Source organism: Dasypus novemcinctus, chromosome 1 (genome assembly GCF_030445035.2).
Source record: "Dasypus novemcinctus isolate mDasNov1 chromosome 1, mDasNov1.1.hap2, whole genome shotgun sequence".
In the NCBI taxonomy this organism is placed as follows: domain Eukaryota; kingdom Metazoa; phylum Chordata; class Mammalia; order Cingulata; family Dasypodidae; genus Dasypus; species Dasypus novemcinctus.
In genome coordinates, this window is record NC_080673.1 from 183093151 (window position 1) to 183114138 (window position 20988).

The window sequence follows — 20988 nt, forward strand, 5'->3', positions numbered from 1 at the left end:
AGTGCTGGTATCAGCCCTTCCTAAACCCTTTGCTACATTATATCCAGCAGTAACCTCCTCTGCTTTATCACCACCACCATCATTGTTTTCATTATTTTGCTATTCCTGTCCTTTTGTGGATTAAGAAAATTGGACCTATCATTCCACTAACACAGTCATTAAAACTGTGTGTAAAGCGGACGAACATAAGCCTGAAAGGGTTTGATGGTCTATTTATATACGTGTTTTATTGCCTAGATTTAATAACATCTACTTTGAGTAATCAGGGAATTTTTTCTTCCTTACTAGGCATAGAATTGGCCTAGATTCTAAAGAGTTGAGGCCATTGGCACTAAACTCAGTGCTTTACAAGGACAAACCAAGCAGGAACAAGATTAACAAGCTAGTGTCACACAGAGGGCTTGGGATAACCAGTGTGATTTGGATTGCCTGGTCCAAGGCGTCCCCTGTAGGTATTGGTGGGTCACCCCCATTCCAGTCCCTGCCTTCCCAGAGCCCACCTGGTGGACGTGCGTCAACTTCCTACTATGTGCTTTCACCCCATTTTCCTTTGTCTGCCAGAACCCACCTGTGGCTCCCTAGCTGTCTGAGCACAGGCCCCAGGTGCCCAAACGCCATGCTCTGGGCCCTGCCTAGCTGCTCAGTGAGCCTCCCAGCGCTGCTTCCCCTCAGGTTCACATTCTCTGGCCACACTGACCTTCTGTCACCACAGTCGCTGCCACCCCAGGGCCTTTGTTACTACCATGCTCTCTGCCTGGAACATCCTCCCCCAGATTTTCACCCTTACACTCCTTATCATTCAGGCTTGACAGAGACCTGCACTCAGCATTTCCCTATTTTTATTTCCTTCCCAGCACTTACGTCACTCTCTGAGAGTATCGTGTATGTGGTCTGTGTTTACAGCACATCTTCCCCGCCAGGGCAAAAGTTCCTCCGAGAAAGAGTGTGTCAGCCTTGTCTGCTGCTCCATCCCCAGACTCAGAAGAGTGCTTGGCGCACAGTTGGGTTCAAACATTTTGTTAAATGAAAGCACGAAGGGATATGTGAATTCTCCCTTCCTAAAACTGTTTCACCAATTCAAACAAGCCTTCGAAGAAATGGTTGAGGGATTGGGATTTGGGGTCTAAACTGCCCTCTGAATCTTGTAGTAATAGGTGGGCCCCTGACTTTCCCAAACTCCCCAGCCAGTGACCAGTGACGAGGCATTTGTGATGGCCAAGGCCTGCCCCAGAGGCTGCACCGGCTTCATGGCTCAGGGGAGCCCCATGTTCTGTGCATGTGGTTGGCAGCTAGAGGTTAAAACGGGGCCTGGACACCATGTCCCCCGGCAGCTACTGCCCAGCTGGCCAATGATTTTTTTTTACTCAGAAAGAAAAATCACATCCAGGAACTCTTGCTCATCATTAAAGGCAGACGTACTGTGGGCCCTGGGATGGTGATGTCCACTCCACCTCTAGATCCACAGAATGGAAGAATGGAATATGGATTAGAGTGGACTTACTGATATTATACTATAAAACTATTGTGACTAGTAATAGAAGAAATTGTAGTATTGAGGTGGAGAAAGTGGCCATAGTAGTTGCCGAGGGCAGGGAGAGGGTAGAAGAGATGTCATGAGGGGCATTTTGGGGGCTTTGAGTTGTTCTAAATGAAATTGCAGGGTCAGGTGCTGGACTTTATATATCCTGCCATAACCCACTGAATGTACGGGGGGAGAGTGTGAACTACAGGTAAACTATTATGTATGTGGTGCAGCAGTGCCCCAGAATGTGTTCACGGAGTGCGATGAGTTGTGCCACAATGATGGGGGGGTTGTTGGAGACAACAGATATGTCATAAAACCCAACGTTGGTGAAGCTATGGCAAATAAAATATCACCGTTGGCAATGTGGCAATATTGGTTAGCAACGGTCTTCCATTTTGCCTTAGCTCCTAGAGTACCTAATGGTCTTCTCCTTAAAGTATTTGGTTAATTATATATTTCCACATGTAATGTTTATAGTGGCAACAATTAGAAATAATTTAGATACATGTCTAACAACTTCAAACTCAATATCTTCACTTTTTGACACTGAGATGTATTTATAATGCTGTAACATAACCTAAATGATATACTTACCGTTTCATAAATATATAATTAAATGCTTATATCAAGCTCTTTAGGAGCCAGTGGGGGTACCATTGAAAGAGTGGAGAATAGGTGTAGGTTTTACATAGGTAGACAGAAGACTAAGACTGGAAGATGTAGAACAACCTTAACAGGAATAATCTGACAGTGAGACTTAATATTTCAGTATTGTTTGAATTATTTACTTATACAGAGATAGATATCCATACGCTCTCATTTTGGAATCAGAAAAAAAGAAAAAGGACTTAAAAATTAAATCCACACCACCTCCTTTTAGTTCTGTCACTTAAGAGCTTGGATGAGCCACCTGAGCTCTCTGAGCTTCAGTGTTCTCTTAAATAGGGACAATATTTAGACCAGCCTTGCATAACTCACAGGTGATGAAAATTTAGTAAAATCCCATAAAGAAAAAGGCTTTGTAACTGTGCATGGGCCAGCTCCACACAGGTCAAGAAGGCCCGGGGTTTGAACCCTGGACCTCCCATGTGGTAGGCAGATGCTCTATCAGTTGAGCCAAATCCACTTCCCAGAACCGCATATAAAATGCTTTTGTCAGGCTCTACATTCCTTGGGCTTACCTGAAAAGCTGCAGAAATGCATAAGCAATTTAAAACTACCTTTAGGCCAGTACAAGCTCCACTCATTGGGTACCTACCCTCATGCACTTAACACATCTAGAAGAAATACGCCAGCAGTGGATGGAGGCAGGCACCGGAGGAGGTCAGGTGAGGAGTGACATGCCTGCAAGGGATGGCACCACCTCTCTCTTCTTCCTGAAATGCTTCCCGCCTTGACCCAATGCTTCCCGCCTTGACCTGCATTATCCCACTCCACTTTAACACCTCAAAGAGGAAGACGTTTCGACATCTTGCCCACAAAAGCAAGTGTCCACTCATCCAATTTCCTTCTCAAATGGTCTGTTTCCTGGAGATCCAGCACCCTGAGAGCAACGTGGCCTCCCCAAACGTCCCTCCTTTTCTCTGTGGACTGATTGGACTATCGGCTGCCAGTTTCCATTCTCTGGCATTGAATATATTCTTGGGGTTCCAAACCCTGGCACACGTGTTTTTGTCCTCTGGGCTTTCTGATGCCTCTTCCTGCCAGTCTCTTAATGAAATCAACGGGGTTGGCGTTCTTTACAAGGCAGAAGTGGCAGAGAGAGGCTCCAGAGAGGCAAGGTTGGACGGTCTTGCCTGGGACACGGATGTGCGGAAACGAGAGAAGAATCCCCTGTTCTCATTTCTCTTCCTCGGCTCAGTGCCCCACCCTCTGAGTCACCAGGCCTGGGAAATCAAAGGAATGCAGAGCCACGGGGAAAGCCTCAGCCCTTCCCCATTCGTTCTGAATTTCCTAGCAGAAAGAAGCTGCCAGGAGCTGAAGCCACAACCGAGGTGGGGGTGGCGGATGCTGCGCACGTGGCTCCCAGCTGTCAAGCCTGGGCCTCCAGGAGGCAGCTGTGTTCTGGGTCTGCTGGCTCAAGGCCCGAGCCCCAGGGCCAGGGGCCGGCAGCCAGCAGCTTGGACGGACATGTGTTAAATATCCAGACCTCTCTTTCCTGGCCACGCAGCAAAAAGGAGGCATAAAATGGATTGCATCATAAAAGCCTGAGAAAGTGGCTCTAAAAATAACACCTAAACAAAACCACCTTGAACTTTTGCAGCCATTAGGAGCCTCTTCTGAAGGCCTACGGCTGCAGTGATAATTTTAGATGGTTCCGTCGAGCCCACGGACAGAGAATCCATCTATCCCCTGAGATACGGCCAGAATTTAAAAAACAGCAAATCCCGAGTTCCATAGTGATGGGAAAGTACCAGACCTCAACTCAAAGAAGAGGTTTAAATGGAGAAAGCCTCAGGGAACAGAACACAGACTGACATAATCATAGGCTCTTTTCAGCCTTGCTTTAGGGTGTATGTCCACATGCAGAGAAAAATACTGAAAAGAAATAGAAATATTCACCAAGGTTATCTCTGGAAGTGGGATGACAGGTGATTTTATTTTCTATCTATTTGTGTGCAGCTTCAAAAGAGGATTTAAGGCAGGTGAGAAATAGAAAAAATAAAATTGATTTTAAAAAATAAGTGGGAAAGAAGAGACAAAGAGAAAATAAAGGTAGGGAAGTAAGATTGAGGCAGGAGAGGGGCAAGCGCTACATCTGAGGCTGAACCATATGAAATTACCATTTTTGTTAGGTCAAAAAGAGAGGCAACTTCATATGGTTCAACCTAAAAAATGAAAACATACAGTTGCTGGCATTAAGCCAACTTTGGTTCTTAGTTTCTAGTCACCAACCAGGAGAGGGGAACACGAGCAGTTAAAAACCTATGGTGCTTTGGATAAAAACAAATTGGACACTCCAGGCTTTCCTTATCAATTCTCCAAAAACACATTTTCCGTTTGTAATTGGAATTCTGAGAGTAAATGTTGTTTTTTTGTTTTCTGAAATTGGTACTGCTCTTGAGTCCTCCAACCTTGAGTGTTTAGGTGTAGAGCAAATCCTTTACTCTCCGTTTCTTTCTCAATAACAAAGGGATAATATAATCCCTGCTCAACCCACGTCCGAGGTTGGTTATGAGTGTTCAGAGAAGATGATGCATGTGAAATTAACCAAAGGAACCTTACAAAGAAGAGTAAAGGCACCATTTGCGGAATGCCTGCAATGTTCAGGAACTTTGCTGGTGCTTAGTAACAAATGAGCCCAGAAGAGTTATAGTGACTGTTATAACAGAATCACACATTATGAAATTGGTGGGTGGAAATGTTAAGTGAAACAAAGTGCTTTGCACAGGGTCTGGTACAGAAGGGATCAATCACAGTACTGATTATCAATACTAGTAAGAGCCACGAATGCTTTGTCTGAGTCATACCTAACAGGTCCCAATAGTGAAGTCTGTAGAACTCTGTCCAATTCATAAGTCATTTAGTAGGTTGGTGACTAGTAAGCCCTGTTAGAGTGCCTGGAACCTAGTAGGTTGCTCAGTAAGTGTCTATTCTATTGACTTCTTGTTGCTATGGGTCTGTACTTAGGACAGCACCATTTAAGAAATTAGGACGCTAAGGATTAGAAAGACTTGGTTAAGGAACCACACTAGAAGTCCAGTCAGGATTTCTTTTTTTTTTTTAAAGATTTATTTATTTCTCTCCCCTTCCCTGCCCTCTTCCCACCCCCCCCCCCCCAGTTGTCTGTTCTCTGTGTCTATTTCCTGCGTGTTCTTTGTCCGCTTCTGTTGTTGTCAGAGGCACGGGAATCTGTGTCTCTTTTTGTTGCGTCATCTTGCTGAGTCAGCTCTCTGTGTGTGTGGCACCATTCCTGGGCAGGCTGCTCTTTCTGTCGCGCTGGGTGGCTCTCCTTACGGGGCGTACTCCTTGCGTGTGGGGCTCCCCTACACGGGGGACACCCCTGCGTGGCACGGCACTCCTTGCGTGCATCAGCACTGCGCATGGGCCAGCTCCACACGGGTCAAGGAGGCCCGGGGCTTGAACTGCGGACCTCCCATGTGGTAGACGGACGCCCTAACCACTGGGCCAAATCCGCTTCCCCAGTCAGGATTTCAAACCCTGGCCTCTCTGATTCTCAAATCTTTCCCAACACACTATAGTGAACATACTATAAATGTATTGTGTGTGTGTGTATATGTGTGTCTATAGTGAATATGTGGTAGATGCTCAAAGCATACTTGTCAATTTAATGAATTGGACTCTCAGTAGTTCAGGTTTCAGTTCACATTTGGATCTTGCCCCAAGAAACCAGATTTTTTTTTTTTAAGTTATAAATGTTCCCTTGAAATTCCCTGCCCCTCTTCTTTTTCACTGCTACTAGTTTAATTATCTAAAGCAACACCTCCTCTGGCCTCTCCTAAGACCACCAACAATTCTTGTATTTATTTTCCTCTGAGATCGGAGATCTCTCCTATCCCTTCTCTGGCCAACAGCACAGTCGCCATTCCAGAAACAGGGACACACACACCCCCCCAACAAAGCAGTCAGTCAGCAAGCCTTTACTGAGCACCTACTGTGTGTCTCAGGCATGAATACCTAGGAGATGAAGCAAAGAAAGTCTGGGTCCCTACCCTCATGGAACTTAGATTCAAGTGAATTGTCATAACGAGTATTTATTTACAGCATGAAACGTAATGCTTGGCACACAGTAGGTTTGCAGCAGTGGTTGTCATCTTTATCATATGTAGGTAGGAAGCCTCTTTATGTTCCAAACACCAAATCTGGCTCGTCCTGTGTTACCTTATTTAACACTTATAGGGCCTTGCTATTGTCAACAATCGAGAGATGAGAAATCCAGACCCAGAGGTTAATTCCTTTCCTGACCAAATCCTGATACAAATCAGGTCTGTCTAACTCCAAAGCTTGTGTTTCTGTCCAGGCCAGGCATGGGGTGAAGGCAAGAGGCAACCAAGGCACATTATTTAAGGAGACCCTCATGCTCAAGTCCGTGCAAATACCCACATTTTCATTGCCTCCAGGATCTCAGAAGGCTCCCTGCTCTCTGCATCACCTCCACCTGATGAGGTCCCAGCCTGGAGTTTTTCCCTGATACTAACATATCCATTTTCTACCTGCAGGCTCTTCTCCTTATATACTTTTTTCCTGTGCCTTTCTCAGTCCCCAGCCCAGCTCAGTGCTGGGCTGGCCTCTGTCCTGCTCCAACACCATCTGTAGCAGGGAGGCCCCTCCACGCCTGGCTTTCTGGCAGCACAAATTTCTGGATCAGTGGTTTCTGAGTAAAAAGCCTGCTCCCAGCACTGGTGTTACTGCCAGGTGACCTAACTCTGTCTCACCGAAGCGGCAGTCCAGTAGCAGGCCTGGACACAGTTCGTACAGCCAAAGATATTTTATTTTTTCCTAGACACTAAGTGTAGAGTCAGGCCAGCTGGAGGAGAGGCCAGCGAACTCACAATAGTTCCCCCTTGTCTAAACAGTGGCTTCCCAAGGGTGATTCCCCAAGCCAGCAGCCCCAGCAGCACGTGGGAACTTGCTATCAGTGCAGCTTGTGAGATGCCGCCCCAGATCTACCCAACCAGAAGCTCTCTAGGTGACTCCGATGTGCACTAAAGCCTGAGCACTGCTGAGCACTGCTGGTCTTTAAGACAGAAACCAAATCCTGCTCTAGCGGAACCCCCACAGCTCCGGCTCACACCTCCAGCCTCATCTCTCCTCTTCTTCCATATCACCTCCTCCAGGAAGCCTTCCTTGAGGAAGAGCAAGATTTGTGCTTATTAGTCTTCCTATCTCCGGGTACCTAGCCCAGGGTATGGTTCTCAGTAGCTGTTCACTTAGTACTTGAATATGAACAAAATCAAAGAGGATGTGTGACAGTGGGACTCAGGGAGTGGTTCCCATGGAGGCGGTACCCCTGTCAGCTAGAATTCTGACCGATGACCCAGGGCTGCAGTCAGGTAGGTTGAGTGGAAATGGCAAGTGTAACAAAAGGGCTGAGAGCAACGAGCCCACCCACTCTAAAAGGGATAGCCACTTCTCAGTTTCTGCCGATTGTTGCTGTCAGTAATTAGGGCCTGTGTTGCATTGCTTCACATCTCAGAAGCCAGAAGTGAAGAATTTCAGGTGAAATTTCAGCATGTTTAGATGTTGGCTTAAATTAAAAACAAACAATAAAACTCCCAAAACCCAACCATAGGAGCCAGACAGAAGGCATCTCAGTCCAAATGCCGCACCCTAGCTGCTTGTGAGTTTGCTACTCTGCCTGGCATCGCTGCTTAGTTCTTCCTGGCACTTAAATTCTCGGTGACAGTACACTGTATGAGGGCAAGGACTTTTGTCGCTCATTCCCTGTCACCTCCCCCAACTGGCTCAGAGTAGATCTCAGTTGACACTTGTGGGATGAATGACACAGAGGACTGAGCTAAGTCACCAAAATGATGACCCGTCTTTTGCTAATTCCCCCTTGATCAGAGCCTGGCTTACCTTAGGAAGGAAGGCACTTGAGAGGATCCCTGATTGCAAGCATCACGCATCACCCAGTGTCACCCCACAGGAAATGCTGATGTCCCTTCTTTGGCTCTGTACCATCACAGAAGTGTATCGGGTGAGAGGGGCTGCTTCCCCTCTGCTGCGCTCCTAGGAAGGTGTACAGGAATTGCACGTGGGGAACACCTGCTAATTAATGCTAACAGTACAAGCTATTTGTCCTTAAAGGAACTCTACATAATTGAGATCCTTTCCCTCCGCTGCTTGAGGCTTTAACGCCCTGAGCAAGGGCAAGGAGACTTGCATTTTTAACTGCTACATTATTTCATTCTTTTTGATGTCCAGGGGTAGATGCCTGGACCATGACTCAAAGGAAAATGGCAGTGGGTCCCTGAGGCAAGTGCAGCCTAGTCTCATTAGCTTCTTATTTCAGGAAGTAGACCGCTCCCAGTTTTGAGTCATTGTACAAGTCACAGAGCCCCTCCACTTTATGGTAAATCTGGCCAAAATTCTCTTCTTTCCAGAAGCTTCCAGTGTACCCTTCAAATTCAGTGGTAACCCACTGACCCCTCTCACCAGGAACCTGCCAAAGCACTCTGTCTCCCAGGTACTTACGAATAATCCTGCAGAAAGTTCTGTGGAAAAGTTCGTTCAGATAAAATCAGCACTGCAATCGTTATCAACAATGTATAGATAACACCAAAGTACAGAATGTTTAGATTGGCACAATCCTTAGACACCATCTAGCCTGATGAATTTCTGGGACAAACACATAAAACAGGTTAAAGCAGAATTGCGCCAATGGGATCCCAGGTGGGGACTGGATTCCCAGCCCCTCCCTGTTCTGCTTTCCCGCCCCCAGTCAGCCTTCCTGCTCTGGGGTACCATGGGAGGGGGGATTGGGACAGAGCTCTGGGACACCCTGGGGAATCCTGAGTTATGGCTTGAAAATTTGATCTAAACCTTATACCTGAAAAAAGAAATTTACCAAAGATTTCTAATAGCCACGAAAGACTGAAAGAAAAGTTACCCCATCCATGAATTGCCACGATTCCATTTTGGTGCATTTTCCGCCACCAAATCCTCTTCCCTAGACACAGGATTCTTTATTTGGTTCTAACCTGGGGCTGTGTCCAATCAATCAGTGCACCTTTTCCTAATTCTTACATTCGTACAGAAGAGCGAGCCAGAGGCAGCACTGAGTCTTCTGTGGTTGCACACACCTCACTTCCGTTCATACCCAGCAGACCTGCAGCGTCCAGCCTCATTCTACTGGGACCTCATGGTGACCTCACTTCTTAATGCAGGTGAGCCCCGGGGCAGATCCAGGGCCCTTGAGGGATATTTGATGGGCAAGTGAGTACTGAGCACACACTGCCCATGACCCTGGGTGAGGCCAGAGTTGGAGCCCCCAAGTGCACGTCCAACTAGCATTCTGCATTGAAAGACAGAGGGGGGAAGGTCATGCTCCAGCCGCAGGCTGTCTACTATTAGAGGATTTAACCTGTTTTTGCTTTTGTAAACAGGGATCACAAACATCCTTCCTCTCTTGCACCTAATGCTGTTTCTACTCCAGTTGAGAAAATGCAAGCACTCAAAAGAGACCTACCCCATCCTTCTGCCATCACATTTACTGAACTTCCCGAATTGGTACCCATATTCTCCACATTCCCTCGTTACGTGGCTGAACTGTCCTTAGATTACAGGCAGCCCCCTGCCCCCTCCCCCTAGCTCTGGGACATCTGGCCATCAGTTGTGCCTTCTCTAGCTCTTTCCTGCATCATCTAGTTCTTCGCCTTCTCCCAATGTTTCCTATAGGCAAACAACTGGCCATCTTCGATCTTTGGAAACCCTCTTTTGACCCTGACATCCCCCTTTAGCTCTTGCTCCATTTTTCTCGCTCTTCTTTATAGCAAAATTCCTTGAAAGAATTGCCCATATTCCCTGTCTGTACTCCTTTACTCTATCCCCTTCAGTCTTTTAAAAATATTTTTTTAAAGAGGCTTTAGATTATATAAATGTTACATAAAAGTCCCCTTATCTCTTGAACCCATTGAACCCATTTTGACCAAACTTTTGTCCTCAGTATGCCATTAAACCCACTTGTCAAGGTCACCACTGCCTTCCATGTTGCTAAATCCAAGGATCAGTGCTTAGTCATCTTTCTCAGCATTTCAATAACCTTCCACATGCATGATCCACCCTCCCAGAACCCTGGTACATTGAGCGTAAAAATATAAACTGGTTCAAGCCACTGTGGAAAACAGTTTGGTAGTGCCTCAAAAAGTAACACATAGAATTACCATACAACCCAGAAATTCCACCTGTAGTTACATTACCCAAAGAAGTGAAAGCAGGGCCTTGAGTGGATATTTGTACAGCAGTGTTTATACCAGCAGCATTCACAATAGCCAAAAAGTAGAAATAATCCAGGTATCTATCTACAGGTGAATGGGTAAATAAAATGAGGTGTATTCATGTAATGGAATATTATTAAGCCTTAAAAGGAGTTAATTACTAATACATGTGACAACGTGGATGAACCTTTAAAGTGTCATACTTAGTGAAATGTCAGATGCAAAAGGACAAATGTTGTATAATTCTACTTGCATGAAGTCTCTAGAATCAGCGCATTCATAGAGACAGAGATTAGATTAGAGGTTACTAGAACCCGGAGGGAAGAGTGTGGGGAGTTTTTGTTTAGTGGGTATAGAATTTCTGTTTGGGCTGATAGGGAATCTTTGGCAATGGATTGTGGTGGGTTGAATAATACTGCAACTATAATTAATGCCATTGAATTGTACACTTAAAAATGGCTGAAGTGGCAAATTTTATGTTTCATATAAGTTGCCACGATTTTAAAAAGAAAAAGGATGAAGAGGATCCCTTCTTACAGGGCACCCAGTAATTGGGGTGGAGGCGGCTGAGCCTCAGAAAGGCCTGTTGGGGGTGTTCCAGCCTCCTGCTCATGCCTCCAAGGCAGTTGAAAGTACCTCGTTCTCCTTAATAGAGCCCCCTCTACTTAAAGCAGCTAGAGCAAGGGCTCTCGACTGGGGTCAGTTTTGCCCCCAGGTGACACCTTTGGCTGTTACAAGGGGAAGGGGGTGCTACTGGCATCCAGTGGGTAGAGGCCAGGGGTGCTGCCAAACCTCCTACAAGGCACAAAACAGCCCCCACAACAAAATATTATCTGGGCCCAAATGTCAACAGTGCCGTGGTGAGAAATCCTGAGCTAGACTGTCTCCTCTTTGTGTAAAAGAATCTTACCTGGTAGGGGCTGCCGTTTAGCACCTCTGTCCTCAGTCTGTGCTCTGCCTACTGCGAAGCGCTGCTCTCGAGTCCCACTTAGGCAGCTCACAGGGTAAAGAAAACTTCTGAGACACAGGAAAGCGACCTAAGGGAAAGTTCGAAGATTGATTTCTTGTTCCCATGCCCAGAAAAGTAGAATAAGGCAATTGCCTTAGGTTTAAATTTGTAAGATATATTGGAACACTTAAGAGAATTTAAAACCCATCATTTCTAGGCATAATTTGTTGGACTTATGAAATTTCTTTAGGTATTCCAGAAAGTTTTTTATATCAGACAATTCCAGTATCTTAAAAAGGAAAAAGAAACCAAATATATTAAAAGCATAAATTTAGTTTAAAATGTAAATAAAGTGCTTTTGAACTAGTTATTTAAACTTTGCTGGATTTATAAGTAGTACAAAGACAGTTGTGAACCGAACTTAAGATGAAGGAAGAAGTAGAGTTTTTGAAAGGTGATACTTTAATTTTAAATAATTCTTTTAAAACTGATTTTTCTTCTGAATAATCCTTTCCACATACAAAAGTCAAACTCATGGGCACACACAAAACACACACACCACACACACACATTTGGCAACTGAGTTGGATTTGAATGCAAGTTTTTCTATGTATGTAGGTATACATATGTAGGTATGTAGGTATACCTACATACATAGGTATACCTACATATACATACCTACATATGTATGTGTGTGCATTTTTCTGGGGAACTGGTCCAGAGCTTTCTTCATATTCACAGAGACCTTGACCCAAAGAAGTTTAAGAAATCTCTCTCTCCAGCCCCATGGAGCCCCATGGCTGCAGGAGAGCATCATGGAACGTTCCACCAGCCCCCCACATGCCACAGTCTCCAGAGCAGTTTTATTAGTGTGACCCTCCTTCACAATCACCTCCCTCAGAGAAACCCCTCCATTCAACAGCCCTCCATCACCCTTCATGCACAAAATGTGGTATCTACTCTCTGTCTATCTCTCTTTCTCTCTCTCTGCCCCATTGAGCAGTAACAACTCCCCATTCACCTCCTGCTCCCATTCCTGGTAGCATCTAATCCACTTTCTGTCCCCATGGATTTGCCTATCTTACGTATTTCAAATAAGTGGACTCATACAATATTTATTCTTTTGTATCTGGCTTATTTCATGTGGCATAGTGTTTTTAAGGTTCATCCTTGTTGTATTAGTGCTTCATTCCTTTTTATGGTGGGATGATATTCCGGTGGATGGATGGATGGGGCAGAGTTTCTGTTTGGGGTGATGGAAAAGCATTGGCAATTGATGGTGGTGGTGATAGCACAGCCACTGGTGTGCCACTGAATACCACTGAATTGACTGGATTGTGTATTTATTTATTTATTTTACATCTTACATTTTTAATCTTTTCCTTACAGGTACCTAGACCACTTTTGATTAAGAAAACTATAGAAAGTTAGTAACTGCCACACGCAGATGCCAGGTGGAGGTACGTGTCAATTTTCCACAGAGTTCTGTTTTGTGGGGTGACTGAATGCATTGCTTGGGGTCTCTGCTCATACTTGCTAGAATCAGTCATGGCAGATTTTAGTCCACAGGTGGCTTTTCACCATATTTCTTTGTAAACTCTTCAGTGTTCTTACAGAATTTTTTATGCTCCTTAGAGTGTTCTTCAGCTAGGTCAGCCCAAAGTGGGTGCTCGGGCTGGGGGTCATTCACCAGTGCAATGAAGGACTGGATTACTCGGTTGGTTTTGGTGGTTGGCTTCCAGTGTTCAGCACTAAATACTGGCAGACAGACCTGCCCCTTTTCGCCGATGTTCAGGTGGTAGATCTTTGTTCTAAATGTGAGCTTAGGTGGTTTGAATGGGTACACTCTGCTGGAAAGCTGATTTTGATTCTGAAGGCCCCCTTATCACACGGAGGGTTGTCAGGAAGAGTAAGCCCTTGCCAAGTCAATAAATTAGCTTCATCAACCTGGATGTTACAGAACTTTTTCATTCCACATTTGCAGATTTCTTCAAGCTCCTTTATCAGCCTCCTACTGGCCGCCATCTTGGATCTGAATTGTGTATTTAAAATGGGAAATTTTGTATTGTGTATACGTGTACCATCACAATAATCATTTTTTTAAAAAAAAGCCCTCCACAGCTCTCTGATACTACCATGGCACATCATCCCCCAGGCATCGATAGCTTTGTAAGGCCTAACTCAAGGACCTCACGAAGGGAAGTCCTGCATGCGTTGCTCAGTCTTGCCTCCATCCTTCCACGTGTGAGAAAGCCATTGAGGAGTTTTTAACCTCACCCCTGGAAATCCCATTTTCTATCAGGACTCACAACCTCCAGAAAAAACCCAGGGACCCTCTTTTCTTTTGAACAACTCAAATAGCACCTATGGCATCCTCCCATTAGGTCTTCTCGCCCCTGAGTCCTCAAAGCCCCAGGAGGGAGGAAATGCTTTGTGTGCAGTTTTGTATCCTAAGAAGAAAGGCCTTCCTTCTGTGTACTTATTAAGCACCTACTGTGTGTCGGGCACTGTTCTAGGTGTTGGGGATTTAGTGGTGAAGAAGGCAAAGAAGGTTTCTGCTATCAGGGATTTTACATGCCAGAGGGGGCAGAGAAGGGATGGAAGGCAATGAACAAGTAAACAAAGAGGCACACAGTTTAGAATATGACACATGCATAAGGAGCCTAAAATAGTGACATGATAGAAATTGGGTTGGGGGGGTACTCTCTGCAATGGTGATGTTTGTGCTGAGATATAAATTGTGAGAAGTGGGCCCAATATGGAGATCTGGGAGCAGCAGTCCAGGAGGAGGGGACCACAAGACAAAGACGGAGTGGGGGGGGACTTGGCACGTTGAAGACATGTGGCTCTAGCATAGTGACTGAGGAAGTGCGATGCCAGGGAGACTGGAGGGGAGCAGGAGCCAGTCACAAAGGGTCTGAGAGGAAATGCTGGGGGCTGGATGTGGGTCCAAGTGCATCCACGGGGCTGGTTCAAACATAGGGTGCTGTCCTCTGGTCATTGTCTCAAAGTCCACTCTGCTGCTTGATGGAGAAATGACTGTCCTGAGTGAAGCAGGGAGACCAGTTAGGAAAGTGGGGGTTAGTGCAACTTGGACTAGGGTGGTTGTGGCCGAGTAGGTTAAGCAACTGTCCCAGGATGCTTAGGACAGAGGACTGTCAGGGCTAAAATGGAAATGCCCCCGTCAAACCTGGGTGGTGGGTCACCCTGGGCCACCACAGGTGGACATAGAGTCCATCTGAATTGTTGCTGGCTTAGATAAAAGAAAAAGAAAGAAATCAAAGCTTTGGTGACTCCCAGGATTTTAGCTTGTGCAATGGGTAGATGGTGGGGTTGTTTACTGTGATGGGGGAGAAAAGTGAGAGAAGCAAGTTCAGGGAGAAAATCAAGTGTTTACCACCCTGAGACCCTACGCTGAACTCTGTCAATCTCTATCTGGTGGCAAAGCCATTGGACCAATCTCACCTCTCCTCCTTGGCTCCTCACCCAGCTCCATTGGTTTTCTCCTTCCTTTGTCACAGTTTTCCTTGAGGCCTTAGGCTCAAGACATTTTCCCATCAAGGTCCTCTCTGACTGAGACTTGCCAGGCCTTCCTTCCACAACCCTTATCCTGCATTAGCCCCGCACTCATCCTGGAGGGAAGGGAAAACCACCTCTTGCATAGCTTTGCAGCGGCTACTCCTGCTGCCCCCACCTCCAGCCCACAGGAGGCAAAGGAAGAGCCGACCAGAAGGCGCAGGGCCCCCTGGGAGCAGAGGAGGTGGAGGCTGGCCTCCCTGTCTCCACTGACCTGCCTGAGGCTGTTGGCCTCTCCTTAGAGCTGGCCCTGCTTCTCCCACCCAAACCTGTTGTTCTGAAGGCAGGAGCAGTGAAGCAGCAACTCTTACTGCCCTGACCCTTTCTTTATTTAAATTTTTTTATTCTGGTCATCAAAGGTTTTCCTTCCTCGCTAATTTAGATTATTTTTAAAATACTGCATGGAAATTATCTTTATCTTGATTACAGAGATTTCTGAAGTCACCTTAAATTTTGCACTGAGGCAAGTGCCTCACTCACCCCACCCTCGTCTGTCTGCATCCTGGTCTGTCCTGGGAGGAGAGACTTGCAGTTTTAAAACCAGGACAGTCTGGGGAAAATAGGGAAGAGCTGGTCAGTCACTTTGAGTGCCCTCACTAAGCCAGACTGCTTTCGTGGCCTTGCTGTTCTCCAGACATGTGACAAACAACCTCTCTGTGCCTCAGTTTCCCCATCCATGCGGTGAGGATGTGGGCAGTTCCGAGGGCAGTTGTTCTGAGAATTGAGCACGTTCATTTGTAAGAGGCTTAGTACAGTCCCTGGCACAGCAAGTGCCTCACCACTTTAGCCTGGATGGTCATTGATTATCTGCCACATGCCTGCCGCTGGACCAGGGAGCAGGTATACAGTGGCGCTCCTGACCGGCACAGCCTTGTCTGGAAGAAGCTTGTATTCTAGCCATTAGACCCTGAGCAGGTAATAGCAAGAGTCAAAAGTGCAGCACCTGTGCCTGGTAACGTGTGAGCCCTGAGTGACCGTGTGGGATCCTCTCATCCAGAGGGTGAAGGCAGTTCTTCCACTCCTCCCTCCGTTTTACAGATGAGCTCACTGAGGAGAGGCCAGGACTTGCCTGGGATTCCACAGGGAGCGGAGGGGAGACCGAGGATCAGGTATCTGCCCTCGGAGCCAGCCTGTGGCCCACTGCCTCTCGGAGGCTCTCAAGGTGTGCCTGGCTAGGCTGGGATTCAGGAGACATAGATTCCAGCCAGCAGTTTCCCTCCCGGATAATTTCTTGGCCCAAACACCACTGGTTCTGGCAGGTTCTCTGTGAAACGGAGCTTGACAAAAACGTCCCAGTTACCACCCGCCGCCTTCAGGTGGCAGAACCGCCTGCTGCGAACATGGAGTGGGCGGATGCCTTTTCACTGCAAACCCTTTAGCCCTTTTGAACTTTGAACTCTCTGGATATATTTATGACCTATTCAAAAATACATGCTAACACTGCAGTTTTAAAAAAAGACAAGGAAGACTTATAAATTACCCTCAGAACCCAGGAGCGGATCAGCCGTGGCTTCAGCAAAATTTCGTTGGAGCCCCCGGAAGGGTCCTCCCTGGCTGGCGAAGTGAGCCAGTTCTCCAGGGTTATTTCGTTTATCCCATGCGCCCACATCCCAGATTCCCGGATAGATGACTTTGCGCTGATCTCAGACCAGCCTAGAGCGAAACTGGAGCTAGAAGGTTTTCCTGGGGCCCCAAAGGGTCCAGGTCCAAGAACAAGCTTCCTGGAGCAGTTGAGAGAGAATGTGCTGAGGACTTGCAACTGGCCTGACCAACAAGCCCTTAATCCTCTCTCGGACCATTGGAGGGGAAAGGAATATCCCAGCCAACAGCTGACATTTGGGATTAACTGTGGAATCCAAGGTGACACCAGACCCCCAGCTGTCCTGAGGGTAGCTCATGACCTTCCTTCTGGACAGTGAAGTTCACAAGGAAGTCCTCCCCTACAAATAAAGCCCAGTAAATGGTCGGACAGTGTGGAGAGTGCCCCAGGCCAAGATATGGAGACCTGGCTCCAGGTTCCAGCTCTGACACCAGCCCGGTGACCCGTCCCCAAACCTCTGAATCTGAATCTGCACAATGCAGGACTTGGGCTGAGTCCCCTCCTGGGTTACAATCCCCCGGTGCCAGGGTTATTCTCCAACCCTCTCCCTCTTCCCCAATTCACAAGAGCTCCAAGAGCTGGAGTCCTCCTAATCGGCAAGGCGCGGGGCACCACTCCCTGACTGCAGGGAACAGGACCTTCATTTCTTTTGTACATCTTCGCACAGAAAACACAGTCCCCAAATCATGCTTGTGCTGCCTCCCCCTCACCCCACCCACTCCTTCAGCATCTGCAGAATAGTCTCCACCAGCCATGTGCACCCCTGCGTCTTGCCTGGTAAAGAACAGTGTCTGGGGAGGAGGTGTGGCTCAAGCAGTTGAGCGCCTGCTTCCCACATGGGAGGTCCCAGGTTCAGTTCCTGGTGCCTCCTAAAAGCAAGGACAAACAGAGAAACCAACTCAGGGAAGCCAATGTGACTCAGTGATTGAAAGGTGGCTTCCCAAATATGAGGTCCCAGGTTCAAATCCTCCATCTTGGTACCTCAGAAATAAAAAACAAACAAACAAAAAACCCAGCATCTGGTTGCCATCTCTGTACTTCTGAGCTGCTAGAGCGTCTAAGAGCCTCCATTCTCAGGGTGACACCACACGACGCCAGCTCCCCCAACATTGGTGTGGAGACCTCAGAGCATGGAACTGCTCTTGATGAGCAGTCAGGGACTTATAATCCCACAAACTTGGGGTTCATATCCTTTTAGAATCCCCAGTCCTTTCCTGCAAAGTGCCCCTCCCAATCCACCCCTTGGGCACAAAGGATTGGACCAGAAGTTGGCACCCAGTTTGAGCTGGACCAATGAGTCCTTTGCTCAGAAATTTGAAATGGTCCTAAGAGATTTCAGTCCCACTGTGGCTGGACTAGTCAGAACATCCCAAGACTGTGGACATCCATTTTCTACCCTATGATCCAGGATGCAGAAAAAGTCAGTTTTCAAGGAGTGAGGGGAAGAGGATAAAGTAGAAAATCAAAGAGGGCCCAGAGGAGGATTGGAGAGAGTCTCACCCTCCTCTGATCAGTCTGTGGTCAAGGCTGGGTGAAGGGCAGGGCTGCATCTTCTTGGCTCTCCAGCACCCATTGCCTTCCAAAAGGTGCCCCTTTTCCTTTTGGGGAGTGACCTCTCCCCACTGTGAGTCATCTTGCAGGGAAGCACACCCCCACACCTCTCACTATGTTAGGGGGCGCTAGATCCTTCTGCCCACCCTCTGGGGCTGCCATTTACAGGCTCGCGTTCTGAGCTGGGCAGACAAGGTGGCCTCCACCAGGACATGAATCCTGAGCTGGTGACCCGTGGAGGGCATTCACACCAGTGGCCAAGATCATGACTGCCTGCTCGGGCCGCCCCTGCCCCTTCTCGCCTCTCGAGAGCTGCCTCGGACCCTGCTCTGTCAGCCTTAAGTTCTGTGAGCCTCATTTTCCCTTTAAGTTCATTTTCGCTTTGGTTAAACTAGAGTTGGTTTCTCTTGTTTGCAACCAAGTGGTCCCCTGACGTACACAGTTGAATCATCTGCTTGGTTTCTGGGAGAGAACCCCGTATCCATCCTCCTTCTTTACTCAAGGAGCATAAGTGGATTTCCATTTCTGGTCATCGAGTCCTTATTGATTAGGGGTACACTGTGGGCAAATTATTTTACCTCTCTCAGCCTCTACTTCTTCATCCTGAAAATGATGCAACGAATTCCTACTGTGCAGAGTAATTGGGAGGATAAAAAAGCAGCAATGATAATAGAGGTGATAGAGATCAAATCTCAAATAGTGTTCACGATGTGCCACGATGGTTCCAAGCACCTACACAGAGTAACGCATTCAGCCCTCGCAACAACCTTAGGAAGTAAGTACGTTTAGCCCCATTTTGAGAATTAGGAAACTGAGAAACAGAGATGCTAAGTTCTTTCCCCAAAGTCACACAGTTAACAAGTACCAGTGTGCCTAATACCTGTTTTATTGTTGGTCAATAAATGATAGCTGTTATTAGGACCAGGCAAAAGATTTAGCAAATCAGCTTATGATTTAGTGAGCATCCCTTGAGTGAAAGAGGGGTTGTGCAAGCCTCTGGTATAACAATAGCTAATTGACTGTGGCCAAGACAGTTGCAAAATGTGAAATAACTCAGTTCTCTCCCTGTCCCCTTACACAATCCTCCTAGTGATCTACCACTCCCATGGCTTTGGCTGCCACCTCTCTGCATAGTCCCACCACTGGCCCAGGTCTCCCTCCTGAGCTACCAGCACATCCATCCACCTGCCTGTTGGGCAGCTCCACTCTAATGGCTCATGGGCACCCCAAATTCAGTATGCCTGAAGAACAACACTGCATCGTATGCCAAACCTGTACTGCCCCTAGCACTTTCTGCCTTAGCAAATGGCATCACGGTTCTCCAGGCTTTCTAAGTCAGCTGAGTTGGGCTTAGCTGAATTGCCTCTGCTCCTTTCTGCACCTGCAATCCAATCAATCACCAAACCCTACCTATTCTGCCTGTATAATTCTCATCTCCCCAACCCTTACAGCACATTATCATACGCTTGCATCTTCACCCATCGTTGGTCTCCAATTTCCCACTTGCCCCACCAAACCAATCCCACACTGCAGCCAAAATGCCTGCTTCTAAAATACAAATCTGACCAGCCACTGCTCTGCCTGAATCTTCACTGGCTTCCCCTTGACCCAAGATAAAGTCCAATTTCCTTTTCATGGCTTAGGAGACTTACTGATCTATCCCCTGCCTACCTCTCCAAAAAAAACCTTGAGATTTTCTTTCTGTCATTCCTGACTTTAGACGTGCTAAACTTTCTCCTTGGTTTTTCAAGTCTGCAAACAACCCCATGCCGCCATTCATTCATTTAATCCTCCATTCAACAAAAATCAACTGAGGAAGCAGATGGGCTCAAGCAGTCGGGCACCTGCCTCCTACCCGGGAGGTCCCGGGTTTGGTTCCCAGTGCCGTCTGAAAAACCAAAAACAAGCAACAAGCAAAACACATGAAAAAAACAATTCAGGGAAAGCCAGTGTGGCTCAGCGGTTGAGCGCTGGCTTTCCACGTACAAGATCCCAGGTTCAATCCCCAGCACCCCATATCTAAAAAAAAAAAAAAAAAATCAACTGAGCCTCTACCTTGAGCTAGCACTGGGAGTACAACAGTGAACAAGATAAACATGATTTCTGCTCTTGTAAGGCCTACCCTGGCATGGTCAACAGCTTTTCATCTTTGAGGTCTCAGCTTAATTATTAGTTCTTCAATAAAATTGTCCCTCTCCCCTAAACCAGGTTAAGTCCCTTGGTGCATGTCCTCAGAGCACCCTGCTCTTCTCTACCATAACGGACATCACACCTTACAAAAGTTTAACCTCTCTCAATCCTGCTGGACTGCAACCCCATGTGGCTGGGCACTGGCTGTCTTGGTCACCCGTGTCCCCAGCACCAAGTACCAAGCCTGGTACTTAACAGTCAATGAATAGTTGATGAATGAATGAATGAATAGCATGATCCCTAGCTCATTCTCTTTCTGAAGTTGCCTATTTCCTATTTCTGGTTTCCCCACAAGTACTTTCTTGTGTCATAGTCATATTTTTCCCGGTAGCTACCGCCTTGGTGCTCAGAGAGTCTTCCGTGTGTCTCCAGGTGGGAAAATGAGAGTCAGTAAGGTTGGTCAAAGCAAGAGGGCAGCATCTTTGGGAGACTGAAACAGGGGTAGGGAGCCCCGGGGATTTACAATTATTTGATCTGATTATTCTCCAGAGGAGCATGGAGTTCCTTGGTTCTCAGTACTTGCTGCAACAGAATCATCTAGAGAACCTGACAAACTTCCAGGTCCTTCCTCCAGAGAGTTCAGTTCAGTCCACCTGGGCTGAGGCTTGGGCAATGAAATGTTTTAAAAGCTTCCCAGATGATTCTAGGAACAGGCATGGAGCTTCCTGGCATTTTTAAGACCTTGGTCAGATATAGG

At 46.9% G+C, this 20988-nt stretch overlaps 1 long non-coding RNA gene and 1 pseudogene across 1 annotated transcript in view; both read right to left on the reverse strand.

The window, feature by feature from the left end:
* Nucleotides 1-11341: 11341 nt before the first annotated feature.
* The window catches only part of LOC139436285 (uncharacterized), a 29573-nt gene continuing 19926 nt past the window's right edge, over nucleotides 11342-20988 (reverse strand). The window contains exon 3 of the long non-coding RNA XR_011645456.1: nucleotides 11342-11462. This is a non-coding gene — a long non-coding RNA (uncharacterized lncRNA). The remainder of the gene's footprint in view (nucleotides 11463-20988) is intronic.
* On the reverse strand, nucleotides 12933-13399 carry LOC101436169 (ubiquitin-conjugating enzyme E2 L3 pseudogene; annotated as a pseudogene).